Source organism: Phasianus colchicus, chromosome Z, assembly GCF_987193195.1.
Source record: "Phasianus colchicus chromosome Z, bPhaCol1.hap1.1, whole genome shotgun sequence".
Taxonomy (NCBI): Eukaryota; Metazoa; Chordata; class Aves; order Galliformes; family Phasianidae; genus Phasianus; species Phasianus colchicus.
The window spans coordinates 37,383,496-37,401,893 of record NC_143476.1 but is presented as its reverse complement, the minus strand read 5'-3'; the positions used below and the strand labels follow the sequence as shown (position 1 = coordinate 37,401,893).

At 39.1% G+C, this 18,398-nt stretch overlaps 1 long non-coding RNA gene across 1 annotated transcript; it reads left to right on the top strand.

Annotated features, from left to right (window-relative positions):
- The first annotated feature begins 12,898 nt into the window (after positions 1-12,898).
- On the top strand, positions 12,899-17,712 carry LOC116239747 (uncharacterized). Its single transcript, XR_004169159.2, has 3 exons — positions 12,899-13,023; positions 17,303-17,512; positions 17,607-17,712. It is a non-coding gene; the product is annotated as an uncharacterized LOC116239747 (long non-coding RNA).
- Positions 17,713-18,398: the final 686 nt, after the last annotated feature.

Here is an 18,398-nt window from a genome sequence, read left to right as displayed (position 1 = left end):
TTTGATGCTGAAGATTACAAGACTTGGTTCTCAGCTTCTTCTTGTGACTGGCAGCACCAGTCATAATTGAAACCTCAAAAGCCCAGGAATGATTTTCAGTTGAGGTAGGAATTGAAGAGTGTGGCAGCTACTTCATTTCCAGCAGGTGGATAAGCTATAGGAATATTAGAAAGAAGAGAAAAGAGGTTTGAAAATCATGTCTGGTCTATGACATCCTCATAGAAATCAAAATGTTTGTGTAAAAATTTGAAATTTGATGAATTTTCAACCTCTGATGTAAAAATTGTTCTCTTTGAGAATTTTTGAACTTTTTTAGCAGAAATATATTGTATTGTAGAGATAAGACTTGGAAAGTGAATAAAAGGGTTTTTTTGCAGTTCTGTCAGTGATTTCTGATCAAGCTTCTTGTAAGTTTGTTGTATTTCTTTATCTCCACTTGTGATGGCCCATACCTACTTTACAGCTATATCCTAAATGCCATGCTTCATCAGTTTCAAAGCAGCCAAGTAATTGTTTAGACACTCAACTGTTTACATCAAAAACAGACTTTGTAACTATGGTGTTGATTTATTGCCACTGTGGTATACTGGTATAAGACCTATATTCACAATTAGACATTAAATAAATCCTCACAGTTTGTATAACTGTAAGACTGAATTGGTTGTTCTGTGGTTAGCAGAAGACTGTCTTCATCATATGAAAGCACCTAATTGCACAAACAATTAGCTTAGCACATTGGAAAGTTCTCTGCCAAATCAAAGTTGGCTGTTAAATGATACAATCTTTTTTTTTTTTTAATAGACATTTTTTCAACCATCTGTGCTTTTGCGTATCTATGAAACTTAAATTAAAATATACAAGTCTTAGAAGCCCACATAAACGAATTCTCTGAATTATTTTTCAGTTCCTTTCAAGCCCAGCATTAGAAGAAATCTGTGAAACAATGTCATTAGTCGCCCATCTCAAGTGCCTTATGTCTCTACACAAATGCATGCAGCGTGAGAACAAAGGGGAAACAGAAGTTTTAGATAAATCTCAGGGCTAAGATGTCATTGGCCTGAATGAAATATGGTGGAGTGACTTGCACACTGGAGTGCTAGAATACATGTTTACAATCTCTTCAGGAGAGATAGATAGGGAAGGAGTGGAGGCAGTGTAGCTCTGTGCATTAGGGAGTGTCTCTACTGCTTGGAGCTGGGTAACGGTGATGAAAATGATGAGCACCTCTGGGTTAGAAGCAGGGGAAAGGCAAGTAAGCCAGAACGTGTTGTACTCGATTTGTTTTTTTTTAAAACAGAGAGGGATTTGTGATGGTTTGGGGTGGCACTGGATACAGGAATTGTGGAATTATATTTCTTTGGTGAAGTAAGAAAGGCAGTTAGCATCACTGTTACTTCAGATTTCCAGAGAGCAGACTTTGGCTTGCTTAGAGACTTTGTTGAGAGTCCCTAGGGGGTGATTCTGAAAGGCAAGGAAGTCCTGGAAGTCTGGACATTCTTCAGTGATTAAATATTAAATGTGCAGGTAAAGGCAACTTGCTGAAAGTGTTGCTAATGCAGGAGAAGTCCAGCCTGGATGAACAAAGAACTTCTAGAACTCACACACCCACACACACACAAAAAAGTTGATCAGCTCAAGTTGTATGGGGAGAAAACTGGAAGGAACAAAACATAACTGTAGCTCAGTTTGGCTAGAACAGTAAAAGAAGATGATAAAAATGCTTTCACAAACACATAAACAGCAAAAGAAGGATAAGAAGAATCATCATTGGATGATGAGGGGAAAAATAGTGATGAAAGATGAGGATAAGACTGAGGTAGTTAATGAGTGCTTTGCCTTGCTCTTTACTAATAAGGCTAGTCACCCATGGCATTCCCCCAGGGCTCAGCATTGGGGCCAGTTTTGTTTAACATTCTTATGAACAATCAGGATGAGAGGATTAGTTGCAGCCTTAATAAATTCACAGATGAAACCAAGTTTGAATCATAGAATCAGAATTGTAGAGTCATAGAATCATAGAATGGCCTGTGTTGAAAAGGACCACAATGCTTATTTAGTTTCAACGTCCCTGCTATATGCAGGGTCTCCAGCCACCAGACCAGGCTGCCCAGAGCCACATCCAGCCTGGCCTTGAATGACTCCAGGGATGGGGCATCCACAGCCTCCTTGGACAACCTGTTCCAGTGTGTCACCACCCTCTGAGTGAAAACTTCCTCCTAATATCTAACCTAAACCTCCCCTGTCTCAATTTAAAACCATTCCCCCTTCTCCTATCACTATCCACCCTCGTGAATAGTTGTACAACCTCTTGTTTATATGCTCCCTTCAACTTTGGAAGGCCATGAGGTCTCCCTGGAGCCTTCTCTTCTCCAAGCTAAGCAAGCCCAGTTCCCTCAACTTTTAGACTTGAAAAGATGAGGTTGAGGGACACCTCATCACTCTACAATTACCTGTGGTTGCTGTGAGAAGCATCTCAGTCCCTTTTCTCAGTTTGATACAAGCTGCAACTTGAAAAGTCCCTTAATTGATAACCTTGTGGTTTGTTTAAGTAATGGGAAGGGTCAGTGTCTTTGTATGGAACAGGTAAGAGAGGTTCCTGAGACTTTGTATTTGAATAGACAAGGGAAGTACCAGGAATCTTTGTATAGTATATGTATGTACATCCAGGAAGGCCTCTGAATGTATAAAACTGAAGACATTTTTGTGCAAGAGAATATAGGAATAGAGTATCCCCCATGTATCCAGTGCTCATATTAAAGAATGCCCCTACTTTCTAACACTCCAACTTGAGTCATACAGATTTTCTTGATCTGCTGCTTTGCAGTAACAAGACGACAAATGACAGAATGTAAATAAACACTCAAGTTGCGGCAGGAATGTTAAACATTAGGAAATTTAGAGAGGTTGGTCAAGAATTGGAATGGGCTGTCCAAGGAAGAGATGGAGAACACATTCCAGGATGTACTCAAGGGATGTGTGGATGTTGCATTTAGGGACATGGCTTAGTGATAGGACTTGTTTGAAATCTTGAGGGTATTTTCCCACCCAGATTATTCTGTGATTCTATGATTCTAAACGTTTCTCTGCTACGACAAGAAGATCAGAAGAGTAGTTCAAGTAGCTTCCTTCAACAATTTTTTTTTTTTTTTTTTTTTTTTGCCATAATATTGGTATGTATTAGCAAAAAGAGTCATCAGCTGTGTACAGAGAACTATTAGAGTTCACTTAATGAAGTCATTTATGTAAATGGCCACATGCTTAGCATAAGATATATCATCCTAGGTCACCAACGGGTAAATCACAGCCATTTGATTTCAGGTTAATAATGCATTTGTTAGGGTTAAGATCACAAAATAGGTCAGTTGCAATTCTGATCTCAGAAACATTTTTCTGTGTTTATCAGTGTAATAATTGAGCCCTGGTGTGGACGTGAAGGGAAGGAATTCTGTGAGGGTATTATTATTGTCATTTGAGAGGTGGTGACTTAAAGACATTGAGGAAATTTTACTTATATAAAATGTTGCTATTTCCATAAATGTTCTAGGTCTGTTATTTGCTTCAGTAGATTTTTATCGCTAGTTCTAAAAAAGGACTTAGCATACAAATTCTTAATTTCTGGGTGCCAGATAGGCTACTGTCTGGTAGTCCTATGAAGCAGTGACCACACTGTGACTCAGAGAGCCAATGATTTGCAAATGACGTTAGGGAAAGAGAAGAATAGTAGTTCGAGTATTTATTTCTAAAACACAAAGATATGATTAGGCAACATATCTAAGATATGGAAGACAGGACAGATGTCTTCAGCTCTCTGAATTTAGATAGCTTGAAGGTGTGAGAGTGCACACAAACATCAGTTTTCTTTTTCATAGTTTCGTATTTAGGAATATGACTTCCACTGAAACCTCACTTAGGGCTTTTTCTTGTGTAGAAGAAATCTAAAAATATGCTAGCGTGAACATGTCCCAGTGTAGGTCTCACAGAGCACTGAAGAAAGAAACTGAATTTTGATGTCTACAACAGTGTCATCTGTATACCCATTTTGGAAAGATGTGACTGCAGAAGTTAAGAACAAGAGCCAGGATGATAAGTTGCAGGGGAGATTGCTAAAGCCATTTTTGTGGACAGGTTGTCTCCCAGTAAGGAAACAGAGCTTTGGGTTCAGAGAGCAATACTCAGGCAGCAAATCCAGGGATGTCCTTGTGTATAGGACACTTAGGTGCTAGCTATGAATGCAAGTAGTGGAGCTATGGGTATGCCCATCAAATTACCAGGGAGAGGATGAGATCCTATAAACCACTGCCAAAATACTCTGTGTGATTTTTGAGAACACAAGAAAAAGACAAGCATGGATTGTGAAACATAGCTATGACCTTCAGCTTTGGCAGCATTCCAGATGATAAGAAATGTTCTGTACTCATAGGAGAAGAAGAAACTACACCTCTTGGGTTTTGCTTTAGGGCCAAAAGTCTCCTGCTCCTGCTATGGTTTGCAAAGTTGATCAGCATGAGTGAGTACATATATATACCTGGACAGTGTAGCAACAATAATAATAACAAAACCTTGGTTTAGGTGATACACATGCACAATATCTGAGTGATGTGATTTAGCTTGGGTGTGCGTTCCATGGCAAAGAGATTTGTCTCCAGAGTGATGGAAGCTTTGCACAGATGGAAAAATCTTGCCGCAAATAATCACTTATAAAGAGTTTGCATAACAAGAAACAAAACATGATTTGAAGGGGTTTTATGATCACATATAAGACACATTTATAAGATATTTCACACCTGATTTAATAAAGAGTTTCTTCTTTTCTCTTTGGATGGTGCTTTATAATTGCTGGAATGAATTTGGTCTTTGCACTGAACAAGTAATTTTGAGATGAGTTTGTTAAGTTGATAAATATGTCCTCTTTCCTTTTCTTTGATATACTGTTGTTTTGCATAAGAGTCAAAATAAGAGGCTTGAGCCACCATTTAAGAGCTAAAGGCTAAAGATTTACTGAAGCCTTCAAAACTTTAAATCATAAATATATATGTTTGTGTATTTTTACTAACACTGGAGATGCCTATGTTTACCTTAAAAAGTAAAATGAGATTTAAGAAAAATAGAATAATATCTATACCCTGTAATGTAAAACAAACAAACAAACAAACAAACAAATAAATAAAAGGAAGTTATGAATAGCAGGTAACTTGATTTCTGGCTGTTCAAATTTACACAGGATTTGTTCTTCTCTGGAAGGAGGTTGAGAGCTGGGCTGCGAGCATTCCCATTTGTTATCCACCTGCATGCATCACATAGTTGTCATAGATTTGTAAATCACATTAAAAATATCTTGTGAGGAGAATAATAGGAACATTTGCAGATTCAGAAAATGATGTAATTTGTGTAAGAAGTCAGTTATCCTGAATTGTTCAGCATCAGAGCATTGCTGGTGGCATGTTTTTATGGTGATTTTGATGGGATGATATTCTACTTCAGTCCAGCAATTTAGTAGGGAATGTGTAGGGTGCTGTAGGTGTTGGGTGCTGCTATGTGAACACAGATATCCAGCCTTCAAACTAAAATTGACCTTTTTGTGCCAGTAGAGTCACACCTTTCCCAGTCTTCCACAATCTTGCATCCAGGATATGAAGCACAGATTTAAGATCAGAATGTGATATATCCCTTTTGGCACTGCTTCTTATTTGAGTTACAATGGCAACTGTAGTCATCTGGTCAGTCCTGATTGGAATTAATCATGTCCTGCTGCCAATCTCAAGCCAGACTGTTTCTTGATTTTGCTTCAGTATTTATTAAACATAACAAACATGCAAGTTTCCTTGAGCTTTGAACTCTAAAGCAACTCTACTGTAAATGGTCCTTCACCAAAATACCCCATGAAGAGAGACTTGCTCATTTTTTGTTTCTTAGACTTGTCAAAGATGAGGCAGAGTAAAACAGCCTGCCTCTCCTGGAGCTCTGACTTCTATCCTTTAAGCATCTTCTGCCTCTATTCTTCTTTCCCGTGAGTCATTTTTTATCTTTTCTTTCTGCATTCACCTTGTGAGTAGTGGATGGTCCTTTATTTCACAGGTTACATGAAAGTTGTATTTCTTCTCTTTAAAGGTGTGATATTTTTAACAAAAATGCGAGTTTTTATATTTCACTCCACAAAGGTTGAATCTTCTTATCATGTGAGGAAATCCTTTTTAATTATTTATTTATTCAAACTGAAAGAGGACAGATTTAGACTGGATATAAGGAAGAAGATTTTTACAGTAAGAGCAGTTAGGCATGGGAACAGGTTGCACAGAAAGGTGGTGGATGCCATGTCTCTGCAGATGTTCAAAGTCAGGCTGGATTGGGCTCTGAGCACCTGATCAAGCTGTAGGTGTCTGTGTTCATTGCAGGGGAGTTGGACTAGATGGCCTTTAAGGGTCCTTTCCAACTTGAATGATTCTCTGAATCTATGATTTATGACTGGTATTTTCAGTTTCTATGAAACAATGTGCAAAGGGTCAAACCTCAGACTTCTTGAGCTTTAAATCTGCTCTATGGCCAACACCTTTTTCTCATTTGATAGTTGGGGCTCCTGAATATACTCTATAAAAGTATTGACATAGTTCACAGCCAAGATGTTCTGGAGCAGGGAATCAGAGAGGACTTCAAGTAACTATTTGACAGACATATTTTCTGAGGTTCTCCTCAATTCTGCATGCACTTGGAATTAAAGGAAAATCTTTTCAGGATCAGGTCTTCAACCGCACAGGCTGGTTCTAGGGAGGGACACAGAAGGACAAGATCCACACTGTTATCCTATGACGAAGATGACTTCAGGTGGTGTCCTCAATCCTGTGGAGTCCCTGGACTAACTTCAAGTGCAGACTTCTACTGCACTTGAAGAGTCTTCTGATCTAAACATGAGAAAGCTGAAAGTATGACACTGACATTGAAATACTTGTGGTCCACTAGTCCAATACAGCCAGTGAGAGAAAAATCAAGACTGATCAAACACACTGGTTTGTCACATAATTTCCTTTATAGCCTACTTAACTCCAGTAGGTGTTGCAATTTTTGTTGCATACTGATGTCCACTGAAATCTCGCTAGGTGCAAAAACTTTGTTAGTAAGAAGATGTTCTTTCATTTACATTGTCTGACCCCAACATCAATATTCTCTTGACCATTACTTCCTTCCACTCATAAAAGCAGATAGGAGGAAACAACATGCACTGAAGAAGTTGTTAATCTCTTTGCCCTGTTCATTTGTCATTCAACCAAAACAAACAAACAAACAAACAATTAGCATTCTTAATTTAAAACAATTGACCCATAAAAATCCTAAACGTGTTCCCAATAGTGTATCTTACAAAGAGCTGAAGTAGTGTAGTTTTGAGTAGACATTTAGAGCCACATTTTACTTGCGTGGATTGTGTGTACAGAATTGCTACAAAATTCACCTTCTTTAACAAGCATGTATGTAAGATTACTACTGCCTCTATGTTTTCAATACCTGACTTAAAAATGAATACCTGCGGCTAGAATCAGAAGAGGAAAAAGAAAGGAAGGAAAGAAGGAAGGAAGAGAGAAACAGGAAAAAGAGAAAATGGGCATTTTTGGGAAAAGAAATTACATACTGCCTAAATTTTTTTTTAGTAGAATTTGAGGATTAAAAGCAAACAAACTAACAAATAAAACCAGTGGTATTAAAAATGTTTAAATGCAATTGTTTGCATTCCAATGAAAATTCTTTAGGATAACATTTAATAAGTTGCATTCATTCACTCTGTTAGAAACTGAAATCCAAATACAATGGAATTATGTTAATACTACAAGTGAAATTTAACACTCAACAAGAAGAGAAAGGGCTACTTTCTAATTTCAGTAGGATAAATGAAGCACAGAAATGGTAAACAGAACACAAAGTGACTTAAATATATAAATTAATTACTATAATAAAACATGAACCATCACTTAAGACACTGAATAGGTAAATGAGAGCAGATATCTGGGCTGTTCAGGGTGACTTCAGAAAGGCAAACAAATGAAACAGCATGTAACATAATTTGTATGCTTTGATGTGCCTTGCCTAAAGCAACATGATTGGAAAAAATGTGAAAGGAAATTCTTGCTTCTGGGGATGAACCCCAGTTCAGTATAGTGACAGATGCCCAGACAGCATCTGAGATCCCAGAATTTTTTAAAATCAGACTCCAAGATAGAGAAAATTCACTGCTGTTTTGTACAAATCACATAAAGCATGGGCTGCACCTAGCCAACTCATGCTAACATGGAACATTCTCCCCAGCTTCAAACTTTACTCACATCCCATATACGCTTTAGCATATAATTGCATTTTGTTAACTGCAGAGAATGAAAAAGAGCAGGAAAGGGAAATGGAAGAGAAGTGCAAGTTCTCTGTTCCTAATACGCTGTGTAAATGATACAGTAAAGTCCAAGGAAAATCATTTATTCTCTCTTACTGTAAAGTTGCATCTCCAGCTGCTCTGAAATAACCTGGAACTGCAGCTAAGAAGTTTTGCTGGTAATTCTGATACCTCTTCATCTGAAGTACTTTGCTGGTAGGACAGGGTGAAATGACTTCCTGGACCATTTACAGGTAAGGCTCATCCATCTATGTATGTCTGACTTAATACTGATTTGATTTCAACAGTATTATTTATGTAGCGCTGTGCTTTCCTGTCTTCAGAGAAATTTTTGATGGCCTGATTCTGACTTTTTTTTAACTACATGACATTAAAAAATATATTTTGAGTACTAAGAGGTTTTTTCTCACCACTAAGCTCTCTCTGATAGCTGGCCAACTTCCATTACCATGGTACTGTGTCAAGTGTTAGTATTTTCAATCCACTAAGGTAAGGAAGAACTGTTATCTGTATTTAGCAGGCAGAGGGTCATCATCATACAATTTGATGGAAAGGTGCTTTTGGACTTTTGGTCTTTATAAGTGTTCTTTTTGCTGGCTAATCCTATCTGATGCTGAAGTCTGTGCTGACTTCAGAGTGAAATCTGTAGTTATACAACTTGGTCTCCATTCTAAAATATGCTGCAGTTCTTCATTTATTTGTACTTGTTTTTCTTTCTCATCTTCATTAGCCATTTGAAAACATTCAGCTTCTGCACTGTGTAGTTCGTGGTCCATAATTCACTTTAAACCACTTCACCCAAATGAGAGACATACTCATTGGATGTTATTGTTCACAGAGGTGACTTGGTATCATGTTTTCTTAGACAAAAGCAGTATAAACTTTACAATCAGTGTTACTGAGTGCATATGAGTCAAATATTTTTCTTCTACAAAAATTGTACAATATCAGAAGTTTCAATAAAACCTCTTGAAAATTATTTCATTTATAAGCACAGAAACATCTGAATATAAAAGAGGGAGAAAATTGAATGTTGTGTCATAAGTCACACTGCCCCACATAACTGGGTATTGACACTGCAGTAATTCCTACGTGTATAATGAGCAGTCTGAAAGACCAGATCCCTAATATTTTCTGTAAGACAGTATTTGTATAATGTTTTAAAGTACCTGCTTAACTTTTCCCGTTCTGCTCAATGAATGATATACAGCTGAACCATTAACTTTTGTAGAGCACTGCAGATATTGAAACAGTATTAGTTAGTACTCACTTTGGGATCTTAAAGCTGACAGTCCTGCCAGGATAGGGCAACTTAATTTTGACCACTTTTCCAGATTTTGCTACGAGGCTATTGACTCTCTGTTTTTTTGACTCCATGGGATGTAGTTCTATGACCCACCAGTGACATTGTGGTTCATGTTTACAAGAGTGTTTCACCTCAGCTGAACAAACCTGGTTTTGCTCAGCCCAATGCAGAGGAGCTGAGGGGAGATCTCATGGCAGCTGCAGCTCACACAGGGAGTGGAAAGCAGCACTGAGCTCTACTCTGTAACAGCAACAGGGCTCGAGGAAACGGCATGGAGATGTACCAGGGAAGGGGTGGAGGGGGGAAAGGGGGGAGTGGAGAAATGTTAAGGAAAGGCTCTGCATCAGGGTGGGGTGGAAAAAGGTTAGGGAAAGGCTCTGCATCAGAGGGTGGTAGTCATGAAACAGTTCCCCAGTGCAGTGGGCATGGCCCTGAACTGCTGGAGCTCAGTGAACATTTGGACACTGCTGTTAGACATGGGATTTGGGTTTGGCTGGTCCTGTGTGGATCTGGGGGTTGGATTCAGTGGTTCTTGCAGGTCCTTTCCAACTCAGGGGTCCTATGATTCTAGTCTATGAATACTATGAATATGTGCTATTTTTCATTGAGATTCACCAAACTGAAATTATTTTATAAATGTATCCATATCTGTATGCATTTATGTGGACTGTAGCAAGTTCTGAACTTGGTATTATCCATAAATCATTGGAAGTCCTTTTGAAGGTAAAAAAAAAAACAAACCCTGCATATGGGGTATTCTCAGTTTGCACTGCTTTGTAATGTCAAATTAAAACAAGAATTGAAGGGAAAAAATTGTTTTTAGGAAAAGAAGGAGAATGGAAGAGCTCTTGACTTGCACTGCCTGAAATTTAGAAAAGAAACAGATGAAGGGAAAGACTAGAGGTGAAATTAATTGCTAAAAGATTAATTAGTCTCGGCAGAATAAAGAGAAATTCAGAGATGGTATTGTGTAGTGATACCAGAATCAGTTTTAAATGAGCAGATATAATAAGTAATCTAGTAAAGAGTCTTGAGAAGCCTTTATGTGAGATTATGTGAGAAATGGTAATAAAAATGTATGGTGAAAAGCTGTATGTTTATGCAGCTTTGTCACTTGTTGATTATGTCCAGGTTTTTGTTTCCTTTTTTGAGAGAGAGTAGTAAAGGATGCAATCTGCTTGCTTGTGGATATATTTGCAACTAAAACAAGAAAAACCCACTGTTTCTTTAGAAACATTTCTTGTTCTTAAGCATTTCTATCAGCAGTGAAATACTCAAAACTTTTTGTATAAATACTGGGAATAAATGTTTGAAAAAGAATATGAATATGACTAAATTGCTACTGTGAATTTGAAGAAATGTGTTTCTTCATGCCCAAGCAATACACTTTTTTTTTCCCCAGTCACTGTGTTTGTAAATAATGAAGCTGTGTGGGAAGGTATATTTTCTTAGCCCTTGTTTGTACTGAGAGAAGGAACAGTGAGTTAACAGCAATTGGTTAAGACTTTCTGAAGGGTCTGTGCAGGCACCATTTATTTATGCAGCATGTTACTGACTGTACCACACAATTAGTTACTTACTAATATGTCTAGAATGTTGTGGAGCTACAGGAGCATTAGCACTGCCCAAGCTGAGGACATGAATAGCCATCTGAGAGCTTCCTGAAGGCTGCTGTCAAAGAGCTGATGGGCTCAGCAAACTTGTTACTCCTCAGTGTGTTTCTGTCCTGCTGGTGGTGGTTGGTGTCCTTGCCAGCAGTCCACAAGGAGAGAAAAAAAAAAAAAAAAAAAAGTGGTTTTAATACCAAGTTCTCACCTGCCCAAGCAAGTGCCAGGAGCCACTGATGGCACAGCAAGTGGGCTCCCATTGCCACCACTTTGGCCACAGCTCTGGTGCTGGGCACAGAGAGGCTCATAAATCACACAAATCTCCACTGAGGGCAGGAGAGTGTCTTCAGTGGGGATGAGAAGTTGCATTGCAGCACTGTTCTAAGAGTGAATTTCACGCAGCCTTTTTGACTGAAAGGATTTCATTTCCACAGTCACAAACCTACTGCCTTCCACCAGCTCTACATTCACTTTCAACTTAAATAAATTGGAGCAGGCAGCAGGGCAAGGGAAATTAAACTAGCAAAGGAAAAAAAAGAATCCTTAGACTGGAACAGTTATTGCTGCCTGCTAGGAAGTGTTTTTCTTGCCTTTTATTACCACATACAATCCCTAGTCCCATGTGATTAACAAATTCATCTTGAAACACTGGTGTTGCTTGCCTGCAGATGAAAAATTAAGTGGTATCTTTAAATTCTAGCTCCTCATCTCATTTAAAAGAGTCATTTTGCAGCACTTGGATTCTAGCACATATAATCAGACTGCACATTTCCTATCACAACCAACACCTGGCAATCTCCTGTGTGCCAACTGTGCACAGTGCAATGATATGTCTAGAGGTAATTATTTCTATCATCCACATAATGGCAAAAGAGATGAGAGCCATCACATGCTTACATTTTGTACAGTCTTCGTTTTTACTTGAAATGACTGGGTAGGTTGGTCTGCACAGGGGGAAATATTTTATCCTAGAAATGTGCTCCGGCAAATGAATGCCAGGGGACACATTTGAAAGAAAGGGGCCTAATCTGCTGTGTTTATTTGTGAGTTTCTGAAGCTTCTGTGAGTGAAGGACATCTATTCTCTAGACAGAAGAAACTCATTGACATCACTGCAACGGACTGACAAAGAAAACACAAAACAAAGAGTGGTTTCATTTATGGTCTTTTTTTTCTTCTTTTCTGTGATATAAGAGAGAAGCCTAGAAAAAGGGTCCTCAAAATATTTATGAAAGAAAAGGGGAAAGACACCTCACCTCTTCCTGTAGCTTTACAGGAGAAAAAAAGCCTTATCTGTGGCTGTGTAAGAAGACTGGCAGGCCACCTTCTGTGAAGTGAACTATTGCACAGACCCCTGCTGCTTCTGTATCTGGACATGACCAGTCTGAAACAGCAGTGAATCCAAGAAAGGAAGAACCCTCATCTCCACACAGGACCATGTAACCCCTGAACTCTGGCAGTTCATGGCCATGCCCGCTGCCCTGGGGAGCTGTGCCATGCCCACCACCCTCTGGGGCACAGCCCTTCCCTGACCCCCCGACCCTCCCCTGGCACAGCCCCATGCCGTTCCATCTGTCGCTGTCACAGAGCAGAGCTCAGTGCTGCCCTCCGTTCCCTATGAGAGCTGCAGCCACCGTGAGGCCTCCCCTCAGCTACTGTGCCATGGGCTGAGCAAACCCCAGAGGCTGCAGCCACTCATCAGGCACTTTACCACTTTACTATGAGGGACCTGAGTTGGGCAAGGTAAAAATATGCTCCATTTGCCCTATTCTGTTTTCTCAAAAACTGGAAAACCATCTGCCCCGGATGACTTCCATTCAGCTCTGAAAACATTGCACACAACAGCTGAGATCAGAGAGGACAAAACACAGGGCTGGTGGAGCTCTTCTTCTGTCAAGATGTGCCTGCAGACTTCAGAAGCAGAAAATAACATCAGAAGGACAATCTATTGTGCCTTGCAAATAGGCTAGAAGGCTTTAATATCCCAACGATAGCTAAAAACATCTGACCTTTATTAGGCATCAGAAACGGAAAGCATGGTGCCATGTTATCGAGGAGATTCCTTGAGGCAGGATGTGTGGCTGGATGTTAATTTTCTCCTCTCTGCCTATTTCGGACCTCCACTCTAGCTCTTTGTTGCTTGTAATCACTAACAGCTCCACAGCAAAGAGAAACAAAAGATAACATAAGGGATAAATAGATGTTTCAGGACCCATTTCAGGTGTGCCCCCAGTCTATTAAATTAACCATAAAATTCTGCAAAGTGGGCATCCAGTTTTCCATTAGTATTTCAGCCATGACTTGCAAAAACTCAGCTCTGAGGAAAAAAAAACTACTAGCATTCAATATTCAATAATTTTCCACACCAGGGAATAAGCTGAGATCAGTAGTTTCACTTCACTAACAATGTCTCTCCAGTTATTAATTAACGATAATGCTCAGTCAACCTGCATACAGAAATACACAAAATACAGTCTGTATACTGTATAGGTATACTGTAAGTGATCCTCTGTCAGCATAGCAAGTGAGACTCTGCTCCAAAAAACAGAGGTAAATAGTGTCTGCATTTCACCAGTGTGAAAAACTAGGAATACTACCTGCATTAATGTTGTGATATTGCCAGCACAGGATTAAGGAATCATAGAATCACTAAGGTCAGAAAAGACCTCCTAGATCATGCAATCCAACTTTCCACCTACTACCAATATCTCCTCCCTAAACCACATCCTTTAGTAGAACATCTAAAAGTTTCTTGCACACAGAAATGCAGTACAGCACAAAGCTGCAATATAGCCTCATGTAAAAATAGATAGGAACCAGTCCTCTCAGCTGCTTAAGTGAAATGAGTTGGGTGATCCCACATGTCTTTGGAGTGGATAGTTATCCACATTTTAAAGTAAAAAGTACTAATGACATTTGAAGCTAGTATTGGATGGAGAGTACTGCAGATTCATGAGCGACGCCAAGGACAGAATAAGAACAAAGACTAACCAATACTTCCAGCAGTTCCTACACAGCACATAATGAAGTTCATCACTTGTTGTCCTTGAAGGCTGCTCTGAACAGAGGATGCTCACATGGAGCAGTGTTTGATGGGTACCTTGGCTGGATCAGCTTATTTGGCTACTTGTAATGGATGAAGGAAAGTGAGAGTGCTTGAGTGGGAGAGTAAGTGGGGAACAAAGCTGGAGGATTTATGTCTGATTGAATATGAAGGATTTTGGCTGTAAACAAGGGGATTGTGTCTCCACTCTCTATATAAATTTATTTTCATTGCAGTATTTTCATTTTAAATACTGAGCTTTATTGCTCTTATTTTACATGACTGTTTCTCTGTTTGAACTTCATTTCCTCTAGTATATATGCTATTTTTAAGTCTTAAATTTTTTTCAGTGAATAATTTGAACAATTTCCCAAGATTATTTTTTTCAGCCACATTGTTTTCCCAGTCTTAAGGCAATCCTTTACATTTTGCTACAGAGGTTGACTATATCACCATGTTAGTTCTGCTTCTGCAGGAACACCAAGAACATGCTACTGACATATATGGGACCAATCTAGAGTCAGATCTAGCTGGTGCTAGTAAAACCAATATCTGGAGTCTTTCTGGTAAAGGGGGTTATAAGAAATAAGGTGAAAGATTCTTTGAGCAGGGTCTGTTGTGTTAGGACAAGGGCAAATACTTCAAACTTGAGGAGAAGAGGTTTAAATTAGATATAAGAAAGAGGTTTTTTATAATTCAAGAGGTGAGGCACTGGCACAGGTTGCCTCCTCCCTGGAGACATTTTCAAGGTCAGGCTGGATCAGGCTCTGAGTACCTGATACAGCTGTAAATGTCCCTGTTCACTGCCGGGGAATTGGACTAGATGGCCTCTAAGGGTCCCTTCCAATTGAAGCAGTTCTATGATTCTAGGATTCTGTGATACTGAGTAAAGAGAGGGAGGCAAGCTGGCAAATTCTGACAGCCAACGTTGGGTCAATGGAGAGTAAAATGAATTTAAAAGTCTATGCATTGTTTAAAATTATGCATAAAGATCTGTGTTTCCATCTTTAATACTTTATTTGTTCATATATAAGACAGTTCTTTACATACAGCATTCTGCTAAAGTTCTGAAACCTTTCTAAAAGTGCTTAAGAGACGTTTTCTAGTTGCCATTGCTGCATAACACATGAGGTTGCACAGAAATGCAGCACTGCACAGAAGAGGTGGCCACTGATAGTACATAATGCAACACAGTCCCTGTGTATTCCAGAACTGATGATGCTGAAACCATAGAAATGGATGTGTTTGAAAAGTACCTGAAACAGACTACAAATACAGCATGGCGACATTTGAGGAGAGTACTGCAATTTTGTTGCATTTAGTTAGGAACATACCCACTTTTGTTTTACAGAGAAACTATTTTAAAATGTTCTCCCTGATGCCCTTCGGTCTCCATCCGTAAATTTAAAATGCTTTTAATCAACTATTTTGGAGATAACTGATAATCTTTTCTTTAGAAATGTATGTTTTATTAAGCAAATAGTGCCATTTAGGATTTCACATTTCAGAAGGTGCCAAGTACCATTTTCACTTACCAAATAAGCAAAAGATGAGTTTTGGGGTAGTAAGGTTCCAAATAAGGTTTCCTGCTCAAGGGGAACTGTAAGTACAATGAGCAAGGAGAAAGCCCAGGCAGATGTGATCAGGTGGCACAGGTGGCACAGATTGCACAGATATTGTTTTTTAAGCATCTGTGAGATGTGCCTTGCTGTATGAAAAAACTACTCTTAGAAATCTCTTCAAGAGTGATACCCACCTGAGAGAAACTCTGTCCTAAAGGAAGATTTGTTCTGTATCAGGTAAAATACATCACAAAGCAGGACCATGGAATACATCCTGAGTTTACCCTAAGAAGGAAGCAGGGATTTCAGTTTGTCAGGAAAATACCTAGAGATGGGCAACAGTGTGGATTAAGAAATTTTGAGTCAAAAAAGTTGCATTTATTATTGTAACTTGCATGAGATGCAACCAACCTTGGCCCCTATCTCTACAGTTTCTTTGGGAGAACTTGTCATAGTTTCATAGCCATGTTACAGTGATGTACTTGTCAAAGAGACAATGAAGATGTCACAATGTACAACCTGTACTGGGCTGAATTTTCATGCTGAACTTGATCTGCATTCAAAGAGGTGAAGTTACGGATCCCTTCTGTAAGCTTGGATTGGGCTGCTAAATAATTCCTCAGATTCAGGTGCAGCTAGAGGTGAAAACTGGGTAAGTGCTGGGGACTAAGGAATGGCAAACGCTCTTTATCTCTGTGGGTAGGAGATACCATGTTCAACAAGTGGATCTTCCTTTGCTAGAGGAACCAAAGCCTGAAAGAGGGCAGAGTGGAGATCCTCGGGTTGCTGTGCTATGTATGTACTTTCAAAGGATGAATTTATAATAAACTTTAGGGAGATATCTTTCAGAAGCACCCCATGTATTTGTATTCAGGTGGTCTTCATCCCTGTGCTTCCAAACTTACTATTGCCCCACCAAAATTTCTCATTCATCTCTATTCTCTGACATTCAGCCAGGGCTGGATTTGTTCTTGGGGGAGGATTGTATTGTGAGAGCACAAGAAAGCACAACATACATGTGTGATTCAATTCTGTCAGCTGTGTACTGTTGCTCGCAGTACACTTAATTTTCTTCTCTTGTGAGAGAAAATAGCTTTCTTAAAAACACCAAACCAAACCAAAACAAAAAACGCTCATGTGACCAATATCAGCGTGGTTTTAGATCAAATTCCACAGGTTATTAATTTTATCTATGATTTAGACAATGCTGCTATGCTTTATAATACAGAAGTAGACTGCAAAATGAAATGCATACAGTCACGAGTTTATTAGGTACTGCAAATGGCCACTTTTCATGTTAACAGATTATTTTGTCAGTGGTATGAGGAAAAAAATGGTGACATATTAAGAAAAAATTCTAACAGATCGGTCACCAAGTGTCATTTCATTTCTGTTTTTTCTTTTAATTTACCTCTAGCAATTCCCTGAAGGACCTGGCTTCTTTTTTAGTCCTCTAAAAAATCCCTGAGTTTCTCCTTTCATCTGGAGCCTCCTTGGATGCTATAGATCTGTCATCTCACCTAATCTACAAAAGCTTCACAAATTTTCAAGTAACCATTATAAGGCTTGAGGAATGCTCTACTGAAGGAAAATTATGAGAGCACTAGGATTACTCTGCTCTCAGGAGGTACGACTGAACAAAAATCAATCATAGGAATTAAAAGCTTTTGGCAAATAAATAATTCATGCATGCTAAATTAATTAATGAATTTCCTGGACAGGCTCAACACATTTTCCTGGGTTACATCAGCACAGCCAGAAGAGCTCTTCCATCTTTGCTACGCACGGTTCTAATTCAGATTTGGAAACAGGTTACTACTTTCATAACTTTTGAGTGTCTGTGAATGGCTTTATTTTATTTTATTTTTTCTTTCTAATAGTCAAAAAAAGGCTATGTACATTTTACTCTTTCTTTCCCCCCCACCCACTGCAAGATACTGAAGCAAAGCAACTGTTTCTTCATCAGCACTCTGATGACAGCTCTGAATAGAGTTGACATTTACATAAATGGATTGCAGTGCAGTTGTTGAACACATATAGGGATGAATCTCTAATCCCATTTTAATTAGATGGATGTTGCATGCATACAAAAATCACAAGCCTCTCTCCGCGTGGTGATGCCACACTGGCAAGGAATCAATCACTGGGGCCCAGGTTGCCATGGAAACTGATTGCTCCTGCACCACCATCTAAGTGGCAAATGATTGGTGGTGTACACATGGCGCGGGGAGAGCAATGAGTTTTTATATCCTGTCCAGCAGATGTGCCAGAGAGTTAATTAAAAGCAGGGAACGTGAAATAAATCTAAATCTGTGAAGAAATGAAATATACGGCACAAATTGAATTCCCGTGTTGGACAGAAATTAATATGCAGCACAAACCTCTGAGCGCCTGAATAAGCAGCAGCAATGAATCCCAGGAACCAGCACCTCTGTGGTAGATAAAGCCTGAATGTAGAGAGAGTTCCTCCTCATCTTATTACCAAAACAGCGCTTCCTTCACTGCCTGTGTTG